Below are 13,751 nucleotides of genomic sequence, written 5' to 3'. Positions count from 1 at the left end.
GTGCTAGGGGCTTCCTCCTGCTTCTCCCGGAGCCCCCATTCACTCAGACGGCACCCCCTGATCCTCCCAGCCCCTCTATGCCAGCGTTCCCAGTGCCACAACCCCTGCATACATCTTGACTGTGCCCCCTACCTCCCTCATCTTGCCTCAGGCCTAACAGCACCTGGACAGCACTCTGCCTTGCCCACCACCCACCTCCCACCACCCCAGCTCACACCTGTGGGGTCCTGCTGACCCCTCCTGTTCTACCACATGTAACCCTTGCCGCTTTCTGGGATCTGAAGCTTCCTCCTATCTCAATCACTGTCAGGGTTTTTTTTATTGTTGTTGTTGTTTGAGATGGAGTCTTGCTCTGTTACCCAGGCTGGAATGCAACAGCGTGATCTTGCCTCACTGTAACCTCAACTTCTCAGGCTCAAGCAATCCTCCCACCTCAGCTTCCCAAATAGTTGAAACTATAGACAAGTGCCACCACACCTGGCTGATTTATTTTATTTTTTATAGAGATGTGGTCTCAGTATGTTGCCCAGACTGGTCTCAAACTCCTGAGCCCACCTGCCTTGACCCCCCAAAGTGCTGGGATTACAGGAGTGAGCCACTGCACCTGGCCTAGCCATTATGTTTTTTAAAGACAGGGTCTTACTCTGTTGCACAGACTGGAGTGCAGTGGCTCAATGATCACTCAAACCATCCTCTCACCTCAGTGACTACAGGCATGCATCACCACAGCCAGCTAATTTAAAAAGAAAAGTGGCCAGGTACAGTGCCTCATGCCTGTAATCCCAGCACTTTGGGAGGCCAAGGCAGGCAGATCATGAGGTCAAAAGATTGACATCATCCTGGCCAACATGGTGAAACACCATCTCTACTAAAAATGCAAAAATTAGCTGGGTGTGATGCTGCATGCCTGTAGTCGCACCTACTCAGGGGGGTGAGACAGGAGAATCGCTTGAGCCTGGGAGGCAGAGGTGGCAGTGAGCTGAGATCACGCCACTGCACTCCAGCCTAGTGACAGAGCTAGACTCTGTCTCAAAAAGAAGAACTATAATAGAGAGATGGGGGGGCCTCACTGTGTTGCCCAGGCTGGTCTTGAACTCCGGGCCTCAGAAATTCTCCTGCCTCAGCTTCCCAAGTAGCTAGAATTAACAGGTACAAGTCACCCCACCGAGTTAACTTTTTATTTTGAAATAATTTCAGACATACAGAAAAGTTTCCAGACATAATAAAAAGAACTTGCAGGCTGAGCATGGTGGTTCACACCTGTAATCTCAACACTTTGGGAGGCCAAAGTAGGAGGATTGCTTGAGGCCAGGAATTTGAGACCAGCATGGGCAACATAGGGAGACCTCATTTCTGCAAAAAAATAAAATCAGCCAAGCATGGTGATGTCCAACTTTGGTCTCAGCTACTCAGGAGACTGAGGTGGGAGGATCATTTGTGCCCAGGAGTTCAAGGTTACAGTGAGCTATGATTGTGCCACTGCACTCTAGCCTGGAGAAATAGAACAAGATCCTGTCTCAGAGAAAAAAAAAAAAGAAAGAAAGAAAACTTCATAGATCCTTCACCCAGATTTCCAAATTGTTGATGCTTTGCTGCATCTGCTTTATCCTATCTCTATTTTATGTGTTTTTTTTCCCAAAGCCAATATGAGCAAGCTACAGGATATGATAGCCCTTGACTTCTTACAATTTCCGTGTATTTCCCAGAAGTGAATGCATTATCCTATATAGTCACAGTGCTTATAAACACACCAGTAAATTAGTGTTGCCACCAGGCCACACCTAGTCATCAGACCCCACTCAGGGTTCACCACTAGCTACCCACTCGTGCCCATTACCTGGCCAGAGTCCAGCAAAGGCTCATCCATTCTGTGCAGTGATGTTTTTAGTTCCCTTCAGTCAGGAATGGTCCCTCAGCCTTTCTGTCTTTCCTGACCTTGACCCCTCCAAAGCATGTGGTCACCCTTTGGGCTGTCTGATATTTGCTGGTGATTAGGCACAGCTTGGGCCTTGTTGGCAGGAGCACCACAGTGGAACATCTGGTCCTTGCCAAGTGTCTCATCAGGAGGTCTGCAGTGCCCCTTTGCCCCATTACTGGTGATGTTAGTTTATCAATGGGCTAAAAGGATGTCAGCCAGGTTTGGCCCCTATAAAATTAGTACTTCGTGCCCAGATTAAATAGTAATCTGGTGGTGGCTTATGCCTGTAATCCCAGCACTTTGGGAGGCCAAGGTAGGCATATCACTGGAGTTCAGGAGTTCGAGACCAGCCCAGGAAACAGAGCAAAACCCCATCTCTACCAAAAATCTAAAAGTTCCAGGCATAGTAGTATGCGCCTGTAATCCCAGCCACTTGGGAGACTGAGTTTGGAGGATCACTGGCACCCAAATTGCCTGGGTGCATGACCCCTCATGCCTGACATTACTGTTGATGGAGGTGGCAGTGAGCCAAGATCATGCCACTGTACTCCAGCCTGGGCTACAGAGACCTTATCTCAAAAAAAAAAATAGTAATGAGTGCCTGGATAACATAACATGACCTTGTTTCTACTAAAAAGAAAAACATTATCCAGGCCTGGTGATGTGTGCCTGTGATCCCAGCTACTTTTTACTTTATATTTTAGGAGTCATCTGGGCCAAATTATACAATCTGTAGCTCTTTGTTACAAAACAGGTTTCTAGAAAAAATTAAAAATGAAAAAAACCAAGGTATTTGTCACCCCATACTTCCTATTCAATATGGCTTATTTTTTTTTCTAATTTATATTTTATTTTTGCTAATTTAAAAGATAGTTAATAGAATATCAGAAACAGTGAACATTACCATTTCCATAAATACAAGCACGTGTACATTTTCCTTACAATGAGTACTGTCTAGATTTCATATTGGTAAACTCTGACCACTTCTTCAGGGCAACTTGTATACTCACTTTCGCATTATCATTAAGGAGGAAGGTTCTCCGACCATGAGGAACAAGAGTCCCGCCTTCACGCAAGTTACTTAACTGCACAGAGGCTCTATTTCATCTTATGTAAACTACAGATAATACTGACTCACCTCAAGGGTGTATCACAGGTTTTTGTAAGCTAAATTTGTAGAAAGCAGCTGGCACAGTGCCAGGAAGGATCCAAGAAGAAATGGTACTTAGTATGATATACTTTGAACGTATATACGTATGCATGTTAATGAGTTCTTATTAGCTGTGTTCGTTAAAGGTTTTCTTCATCCTGTGATTTGCTTTTAGATTCTGGAATATATTTCACTGTGCATATTCCATTTTTCTTATTAATCTAATAACATTTATTACTATTATCATGAATTCAATCACATCTACTGTATTCCTGATGATGACCATGATTCCGTTAATAATCATAAAATGCTCTTCCCTTCAACACGGGGCAAACAACCTATCACACACTGTAAGTCTGCATCAGCATCCAGGGCTGTCACTGCTAACTTACCAAATCTGCTACTTTAGCCAGATTAATCATCATGTTAATGTCACACCCAGATTCAATAATGGTGAGTCTGTGCTTTTTACCTATAAGTGAAAAGATGAAAATTTTACTTTAAAAAGATGCTGAAAAAACTCTAACCATCAACTCTAATTTACATTTTTCTTAAATTGCATCCGGTGAAACACCATATACGTTTTCAGGAGTGTACCAGAAGTTCACCTTTATAGGCAAAAACTGATAACATAAAATAAATTCCTTCCTGTTTTTCTTTCTGTGTTTTAAATTTAAATAATGTCAAAAGTCTACCCAGGTGAATAAAAGTGATCAGAGAAAATCCTGACTGGACAGACTCCATGATAACCATGATCCTGCTGTTCAGCTGCAGGCCAATGTCTTCACCTCTAACAAAGCTTCCCATATTCCTACTATATCAGAAAACATCCTCAAACACAATACAACAGAATATTCATAACAATACTTATTTCTAAACTAAGGTAAAAGGAAAATGGTCAAGAAATTATGGGTTGGGCACAGTGGCTCATGCCTGTAGTCCCAGCACCTTTGGAGGCCAATGCAAGCGGATCCCTTGAGCCCAGAAGTTTTGAGACAAGCCTGGGCCACATAGGGAATCCCCATCTCTAGAGGGGGGAAAAATAAGGAAGGAAAATTAGCCAGGCACGGTGGTGTACAATACTCAGGAGTCAGGACTGCTTGAGCCTAGGAGGTTGAAGCTATAGTGATCTGTAATCACACCACTGCACTCTGCACTCCAGCCTGTGCCAGAGTAGGATTCTGTCTCAAGAAAAGAAAAAGAAACTATGGATGCTCCAAAGATAAAGAAAAGCCCAAATCCAACTACATTATTGCAATAACAAGAGATTTCAGATTGTACATTGCCATTCTACCTCTGGAAGCTTGTTTCATTTTTTCTCAAACTTGGAAAGGTCATCATCTCCCAATGCAGACAAATTCTCATAGGAAATAGAGAAAACTCTCACTTCCACCAGAATGTGGCTTCAAAAGGTCAAGCATGTGCACCTGGCACATAGGAGGTGATGCTATCTGTGAAATGATATCTTCATGGTAACCAGGCCTGCTAGGCCCTTCCAAAAAACATACTTGGCAAAGCCACAGGGTAGTTAGGATAAGATATGTATCACATTTTTATCTCTGGGAACTTACCCTTTTCTGAAGCCAGAGCCAACTTAGTAAAAGCATAAGAAAGGTAACATGACATGACAATATTTAACATGTTCCACTCAAGAGCACAACAGATACATGCATGTCCCTCAGATGACAACAGCCACGCCAACCGTGTCTGTGGCAGCATCTCCTACCCGACACAATTGTCACAGGGCCTCGGATCTCAGTCAACTTCTGCCGGGTGCAGTTCCGAATGAGGCATTGTATCAAAGTGCTCCTTCCAACTTTTGGAGGCCCCATCACACCACCACCATTGGTGGGGGCTCTAGTGGAGTTCCATCAACCACTGGAATATGATGCTTCTTTGTCTTCAAATCCTGAGTCCTATTCATGAAAAAATAATAAACTTACTTTCAAAATAGAATAAAAGGTATCAGCCTTATAAGTAGACTTTTTTTTAGTATACTTTTAGATAGTACTTTAGTATATTAATTAGAGAGTATAAAAAATACATAAAAATACTAACTTGTCAATTAATAGCTTGTTAACTACTGGTCCCCATCCAAATAACTGCTGTTCAATAAGATGTAACAAGATGACATGAATAGTATAGAGAATTGAAAATTAAACACTCCTTAAATATGACTGTTTTGTGAGTGATTTTAATAGTTTTTAAAAAAACAAAAGGGAACTACCAAGGCAGTGCATCATAACAGATAAGAGCAGAAGCTCTAGAGTTAAATTTGACTCTCCTACTTACTGGTTATATGAATGGAGATAACTTGTTTCCTTGACCTCAGTTTTGTCATCCATAAAATGAGGGCAAGAATGATTCCTACTCTGGTAAGGCTACTGGAAGCATTTAGTTGAAAAATGTTTAAAGTACACTGCTAGGCATATCACAAGGACTCAATAAATAAAGCTATGTTAGTATTAAATATTGTCATTTTTGTATTTGATATTATAACTATGTAAAACATATCCAGAGGGAAAAAGCACACTTATCACCAGAGAAACAGTTTCAAGTTTAGGAACAAACAAATTCTGTGAATTCTTTTATCTTGAGCAAGAAACACCAACCAGTGTGCAGATGCTGGAGGCAAGGGGGCTTCTACGGGAAAGGCTTCCCATGTTTTTGTGAAAGCCACACAGCATGCATCACTATGTCCTTTGGAGCTGGACTAGACTCGTGAATCCAAATGTCACCTGTGAGAGGCTCCTTCTATTTAAAAAGAATCAGCAGAAGAACCACCAGACTGCAGCTAAACATACCTGTGAAAGGATCCAGCCATCGCACAGTAGACTGAACTGCAAACGCTCTGGAATTTCTCTTCTGGGCCTCATCTTTTTCTCCTAGTTGGAGATCCTGCAGATGCTGTTTCTTTCTCTTTTAAGCTTTGGGCCCACTGTTTTTCTTTCTGTGTTTCTTCTGGTCCTTGGCCCTCATAGAGGCTATGTACCAATAACAAGTAACTTTAACCTACAAGGAAGAAGGTTGGGGTAAGGATGTGAAAGAAGCATTTTACAATCCAGGCAATACCCAGGGAAAAACAGCAAATTTCATTTCTTTATAAAGAGATAATGTATTGTTCACTGAACAAGGGTAGAAAATGCTTAACCATCCCCAATTTCATTGCTCTCTGTTATGCTATAAATTAGATGTTAACACTGTTAAGGTTATATTTTATGGTTAAGTTGCTTTTTATTCATCTTAAATGGCAACATCAGCAATATCTAGTTGCGAAGGCTGGAAATATTCTATATCTGCACTTTTCAGCCATTTAGCCATTAGCCACATGTGGTTACTTTAAATGTACTTAGGGCAACTAAAACATGAATTTTTAATTAAGTTCATTCTAATTCTAAATTGTCACTTGTGGCTACCATACTGGACAGCTCAGACCTAGACATCAACTGGACTAATGAAGTGATTTCCTAACTAAAACTTAAATTTCAATAAAAAAAAGTAAAACGTTTTTATGAACATCCAATATGATCTCAGTATTACTTTTAGTACCTGTTGACTCTGTAAAAACTCCTAAATTACAACTCATTTACATACATTTGAAAAAATAGCAGAATCTGTATGTGTGAGAATTGACTGGTTCTAGATGATGCCCTGAGACCCCATGGACTTACAGAGACCCTTCTAATAATTTGAGCTATCTGGCAATCTGTGGCCAATAAATTGATAATCGCTGAATTAGTGAGGTTTTTTAGGAAATCGGGGTACATAAAATCTGATAGCTTGATTTTTAAAAAGTGGGGCAGGGTGCCATTTCATCCAATTAAGGTACTGCACTAATTCCCGTTTAATAAATATTTGCCTCTGTCTATGTTGTGCTAGGCACTCTGCCAGTAAATGGATACAGCTATGATCAGACTTGCAGAGGGAAATCCAACCCAGTATCTTCTGTGCCATGCAATAAGGGCTACACTGGTAGGCTGCACTGGATCACGGAGGTGTCAGCACTTCCCACAGGCACACATACCAGTGGAAAAAGAAAGTCTCCCCCCACCCCAAGACAGAGTCTGCTCTGTCGCCAGGCTAGTGTGCAGTAGCGCGAGCTCGGCTCACTGCAACCTCCGCCCTCTGGGTTCAAACGATTCTCCTGCCTCAGCCTCCCGAGTAGCTGGAACTACAGGCTTGCGCCACCACGCCCAGCTATTTTTTTTGTATTTTTAGTGGAGACGGGTTTCACCAAGTTGGCCAGGTTGGTCTCAATCTGTTGACCTCGTGATTCACCCCCCTCGGCCTCTCAAAGTGCTGGGTTTACAGCTATGAGCCACCGCGCCCAGCCCAGAAAGTCTTTATAAATCACCAAAATGTCAAGGAACACTAGCCGGGAGCTAGGAGAGCTGGGCACTAGGAACCTTTGAAACGGAAAAGCTGTGTGATTTCAGAGATTATGTTTCATCTCTACCATATTTCAGGTCCGAACTTGTACTAATGTTTCTCTCCCTGACTTTCTTCTCGGTGGGAAAAACACAGTTTGGGGTCAACAGAATCAGCTCAGGTCTAAGTCGTCTGCCGGGACCCGTCTCCAAGAAACGACTTCTCCCTGCGTCCTTTCCTGTCTGTCCCGTCACTCTCCCAACGACCCAGACACCTCCCACAGATGCGAAATATGCCGTTCCTCTGGGGCAAAGATTACCGGGATGATCCGGGACGACCTTCCCACCCGCATGAGTCGCGATCCTCCCTGTGCCCCAGACCCAGGGTCCCCACAGCCACCTACCACAGCCGGCATCACTGAACCGGCTCACAATTTGTGCTGCTCAGGTCGGCGTGGAAACCACCAGAAAGGGAAATTCACCGTCCCGCTGACTCGCCGGAGGGAAACAAGAAGGAAGAAAAAAGAGAGGCCGGGGGACGACTTTCAGAGGTGAAACGGAAAAAAGACTCTGCCAATTCCGCGCCACCCGAGGCCTCAACTCCCGCGGTGGGACTCCTCAGCAGCTTGCACCGCGCTCGCCAGAGTCCTCCCCGAAGGCCAGGGCTGTTAGACCTGACGCCAGTTACTTGGTGCGGTACAAAGGAATAAGACCATTTGGCCCTGGCCGTCCCGGAGTCACCGCGCCCGAGTGACTGAGCCCGGGAGTCCACTTCCTCCTCTTTAAAGATGACACATTAGGGGCATCTCGCGTTCTGGGACGCCCTAAACGCGAGATGCCTTTCATCTGTCATCTTTAAAGAGAATGAAGGGCGTGGTGGCCGGGCGCGGTGGCTCACGCCTGTAATCCCAACACTTTGGGAGAAGGAGGCGGGAGGATCACTTGAGCGCAGGAGTTGAAGACCTGCCTGGGCAACGTAGGGAGACCCCGGTCTTACGGGAAGAAAAAACATTAGCCGGCGTCCTGGCGGGCACCTGTGGTCCCAGCTACTCTGAAGGCTGAGCCGGGGGGATAGTCTGAGCCTGGGAGGCGGAGGTTGCAGTGAGCTGAGATTGAGCCAGTGCACTTCAGCCTGCAGTAGCGACAGAGCTACTTGGGCGGACAGGAGTGGTGACAGGCAGGGAAGATGGTGCCCAGGGCCAGGAATAGCCGGCTGCTGGCAGGGAGGCGGCTGCGGCCCGAGAGCCGAGAGATGAAGCAGATCCCAGGGCCAACTCCGCAGCCGCATCTCCAGCTTTGTTCATGGGTCTGGGAAGCAGTGGCCTCTGGCCACCCCACGTGCGCGTAGGGCCCACTTCACCGCAGCGCGGCCCGGGCTGCCCGGGACCTGCGAGTTTCCCGCCAGGGCCGGGCGAGGTCTGTCTGGCCGGAGGAGGAAGGCGCGGCCCTGGTGGGTGGGGAAGGCGCAGGGCTGCGGCTCCGGCCACCGGGCAAGTGTAGAGAAACTACCCTGGCACCGTCTAGGCGCCCAGCTCCGTACCCCCCCTCCGCCAAGAGACTCCCGGTACCCGTGGCGGCTGGGGGCCCACGGAGCCCTGGAACTCACCCGGGTGCCTCGCGGCGCAGAAGCGAGTGGAGTCTGAGATGGCGCTCGGAGCGGCCGCCACGCTCCACTGCGGAAGGACTCGGATTTCGCCGCTGGTTTTAAAATTGTGCTCGCGGAGCCCAGGACGCTGGGAGAAGTGTTCTGCGCCCCTCCGGTCGCGGTCTCTGCATTAAACTGACTTCCAGAGCTGCCTCTGCTCCCTGGAGGGGAGGACACCGGTGTCTCACGACATCGCAGGTCCTCAGCCTCCCGCCAGCCTGCCTTGCTCCAGAAGCAGGGGAGGACCCCGCCTCGCTGCGCTGACCTCTGGCGGCTCTGTTCGGGCGTAGGATGCCTCTATCCAGGAACCTGCGGAGATTAGACTCCTGCACCCCGAACCTCTCCAGGTCCTCTTCATGGAATACGGAAATCTGTGCCCACAGGCCCTGCGCAGCCAGGAGGCTCGGCGCCCGAAGCTCGCCCCAGAGCTGTGCACCCTGCAGGAAGCGGCTGCAGAGAAAGTGCTGGAGCGGCCCTGAGTAGGTGTGGCAGGTGGGGGTCAGGTCCTACCCCCTTCTCCATCTGCAGCTTCAGACTGCACACGGTCCAGCACACCGCGGCCGCCGAGCCCAGCAGGAACAGGGTGCGTTGCATCTCAAAAGTTCACAGGCACGCATGGCTGGGTCCTCCTCTCCAAAGTGTCTCAGGAAATATGCCCTCCTGTCCTCCTCCAGGAACCCCTCCACCCTTATGTTGAAGGGCTTCTCGGCCAGGAGCTGCAGGTCCTTCAGGGACCTGGGTCCCGCGGTGACCAGCAGGGTGGCCTCGGGTAAATCTTCCTCTTCAGCAAACTCCCCAGGAGGACTGGCACCGGCTTCAGCTTCTTCCAGTCCCCGCAAATGTCCTGGATCAGCGCCCCAGGTGGCACTCTCAGCTCATCAAGGCCATTGACCATGAGCTGGGTTCTCTGAGCTTAGGCTAGGATGTTTGGAATGTCATCCTGCAATTCAGGCCGGTTTTTGGCAATCAGCTCTGCAAAACTGCAGGGGCCCGGGGTACTGAGCTCCTTGCAGCTGAGGTAGAAAGCGTATCTGGCCTTCGGGCCAACGTTGTAGTCTTTCCAGTCCAGCATACACTTTTTAGCCAGCGTGGTTTTCCCCAAGCCCACAGGACCCTGCAGACCCACCGTGTAAGGTGATAGCTGCATGGTCTGCTGGGATTCAAGAATGGAATGAACCTTTGGTTTCTCTGAGTGACACAGTCGTGGAAATTGTCACTGTCTCCTCACCAAAAGGTGTTTCTCCAAACCAAAGATTGTTCGTCCATCACATTTCTCCATCCTTCCTTCTCACCTGGCTTTGCTATCTCCAAGACCTCTTCTGAGTCTCCGAGTTCAGGGTTATCTGCGTCTTCCACCTGTCTGTCCTCCAGCAACTCAACCTTTGCCATCTTAGACAATTCTGGAAGATTCATCTCTTCCAAGGTCTTCACAGTCGCTTTCCTTATCCAACATTCTGAGGATGTGTTGACCAGAATTTCTGCCAGTTTCTTGCCATTGGCCTCTTCCACCTCAGACCATGGGGTCTTCTGTAGCACATCTTGCAGGGGAAAAGCCAGAAGAGGAATTTGAAAGTCCCTAATTCACCCTTGCTCAGCTGCTCCAGAAGGGACTGCAGAGTGGACTCTAGCTGTGGTGATGTCATAGTGCTCCAAGTATGAGACCTTGGGTTAAGGCTGAAGAACTTCTTAGGGCAAGTCTTGCTTCCAGCCTCCAATTACTGATTTTTTAAGTGAACTTTTTTCAATTTACTTTTATTAATTTCTCCTCTTTCATCCATCACTATGATTTTAATTTGTTTTACATCTTTGGCTTAATATTATTTTAATGTCTATTCCATTTAATAAATGGCTAATACCCTGATAACTTACTTGCCTGTATGCCTTTGAATCCAACTATTGTCTTACTTCTTTACTTGTTTTTTACTACACTTCAACTATATTTTTATAACTCCCCGATTCATTTTGAAAACAAGTTTTTCTGACATATATCTATATGAATTTGAGATTAATTACATCAAAGTAAACATAAATTACCTATATCTGCCTATAAAAATATTAAACACCAATGAAAGAACATTTCTTAACATATAAGTATTTAAGCATGCCAATATAATAGATTTTTCTCAACTTTTAAATTGTTTTAATCACCCAAGTAAATTTGTATTTGACATTTGGGTTACAGGTGCATGTAAATATAGACATATCACTCAACTGACATACAGAACAGCAAAGAAGGACACTTCTATCCTGGTTTATCTATGATCTATATTCCTCCTCATGAAGTAACCTAGACAAAAATCAAGAGACATGAAAAGTGCCACATATTGATTTAATACATTTTCTTCTCTTTCTTATCTTTTAAGTATACAATTGTGCACTATGGGTGTGTGTGAATTAAAACAATAATAATCTAGACTATGAGCTCTGTGGGCCAAAAAAGAGATACAGCATAGGTGAGAGGACGGCACCTGTTCTTCAAGCTATTCACACAAACCAATTGAAGAGGTACACTAGATTATGTAAGTCTTGAGGGCCTTAGCTGTTACATAGGTCTTCAAGTGAAAATTTATTTTGCTTTAAATTTATTGTCCTGCATGGTAATTGTTCCACTATTCTTATAATAGAGTCAAAATGAAAGGTCACTAGTCTAAAAATGCTTAATATACTCCATATACTGCCTGAATCAAATATCTTTATTGTTCAGCCAAACGCAACTGATATCCACTACAATTATTTTTTTAAGATAAGAAACAGTAAGCCAACTGAAGGAAAAGCTGGGATGTCAAGTTAGAAAACATTACTCCTCTTTAACACACTGACTGAGAAATGCAGAACCATAGGATGGGATCTTGCTGCTGTTGGCTGCAATAGAACATGAGCCCAGCCTCTGTGGGACTTTTTCCAGAATGCTCTGCAGCACCTGACACGTTGCTGGGGCACCGTCTCAAAGTCAGAGTCATTCCCTTAATAGGGATTTTCTTTTTTTTTTTAATTTATTTTTTTTATTGCATTTTAGGTTTTGGGGTACATGTGCAGAGCATGCAATACAGTTGCATAGGTACACACATTGCAGTGTGTTTTGTTTGCTTTCTCCCTTCACCCACATTTGGTATTTCTCCCCTGGCAATCCCTCCCCACCTCCCCCTCCCACTGACCCTCCCCTTTCCCCCCTATAGACCCCAGTGTTTAGTACTCCCCTCTCTGTGTCCATGTGTTCTCATTTTTCATCACCCGCCTATGAGTGAGAATATGCGGTGTTTCATTTTCTGTTCTTGTGTCAGTTTGCAGAGAATGATGTTCTCCAGATTCATCCGTGTCCCTACAAACGACACGAACTCATCATTTCGGATTGCTGCATAATATTCCATGGTGTATATGTGCCACATTTTTCCATTCCAGTCTATCATCGATGGGCATTTGGGTTGGTTCCAGGTCTTTGCTATTGTAAACAGTGCTGCAATGAACATTCGTGTGCATGTGTCCTTATAGTAGAACGATTTATAGTCTTTTGGATATATACCCAGTAATGGGATTGCTGGGTCAAATGGAATTTCTATTTCTAAGGCCTTGAGGAATCGCCACACTGCCTTCCACAATGGTTGAACTAATTTACACTCCCACCAACAGTGTAAAAGTGTTCCTTTTTCTCCACATCCTCTCCAGCATCTGTTGTCACCAGATTATTTAATAATTGCCATTCTAATTGGCATGAGATGGTATCTCAATGTGGTTTTGATTTGCATCTCTCTGATGACCAGTGATGATGAGCAGTTTTTCATATGATTGTTGGCCTCATATATGTCTTCTTTCATAAAGTGTCTGTTCATATCCTTTGCCCATTTTTGAATAGGCTTGTTTGTTTATTTCCTGTAAATCCGTTTGAGTTCTTTGTAAATTCTGGATTTCAGCCCTTTGTCAGATGGGTAAACTGCAACATTTTTTTTCCCATTCTGTTGGTTGCCGATCCACTCTAGTGACTGCTTCTTTTGCCGTGCAGAAGCTGTGGAGTTTGATTAGGTCCCATTTGTCTATTTTGGCTTTTGTTGCCAATGCTTTTGGTGTTTTGTTCATGAAGTCCTTGCCTACTCCTATGTCCTGGATGGTTTTGGCTAGATTTTCTTCTAGGGTTTTTATGGTGCCAGGTCTTATGTTTAAGTCTTTAATCCATCTGGAGTTAATTTTAGTGTAAGGTGTCAGGAAGGGGTCCAGTTTCTGCTTTCTGCACATGGATAGCCAGTTTTCCCAACACCATTTGTTAAACAGAGAATCCTTTTCCCATTGCTTGTTTTTGTCAGGTTTATCAAAGATTGTATAGTTGTAGATATGTTGTGTTGCCTCCGGTGCCTCTGTTTTGTTCCATTGGTCTATATCTCTGTTTTGGTACCAGTCCTATCCTGTTTTGATTACTGTAGCCTTGTAATATCATTTGAAATCCAGTAGTGTGATGCCCCCCGCTGTGTTCTTTTTGCTTAGAATTGACTTGGCTATGCAGGCTCTCTTTTGGTTCCATATGAAGTTCATGGTGGTTTTTTCCAGTTCTGTGAAGAAAGTCAATGGTAGCTTGATGGGGATAGCGTTGATTCTGTAAATTACTTTGGGCAGTATAGCCATTTTCACGATATTAATTCTTCCTAACCATGAGCATGAAACGTTTCTCCATCTGTTTGTGTC

At 45.1% G+C, this 13,751-nt stretch overlaps 1 pseudogene across 1 annotated transcript; it reads right to left on the bottom strand.

The window, feature by feature from the left end:
• Nucleotides 1–5,897: 5,897 nt before the first annotated feature.
• LOC100405010 (NACHT, LRR and PYD domains-containing protein 7 pseudogene) lies at nucleotides 5,898–10,723 on the bottom strand (annotated as a pseudogene). The gene is made up of 2 exons (XR_013526792.1): nucleotides 9,042–10,723; nucleotides 5,898–6,080 (listed from the first exon to the last, which is right to left on the bottom strand). The product of XR_013526792.1 is annotated as an NACHT, LRR and PYD domains-containing protein 7 pseudogene (transcript).
• Between the last annotated feature and the right edge of the window lie 3,028 nt (nucleotides 10,724–13,751).

The sequence above is a fragment of the Callithrix jacchus genome, chromosome 14 (assembly GCF_049354715.1).
Source record: "Callithrix jacchus isolate 240 chromosome 14, calJac240_pri, whole genome shotgun sequence".
Taxonomy (NCBI): domain Eukaryota; kingdom Metazoa; phylum Chordata; class Mammalia; order Primates; family Cebidae; genus Callithrix; species Callithrix jacchus.
This window is presented reverse-complemented; position numbering and strand designations above follow the sequence as displayed.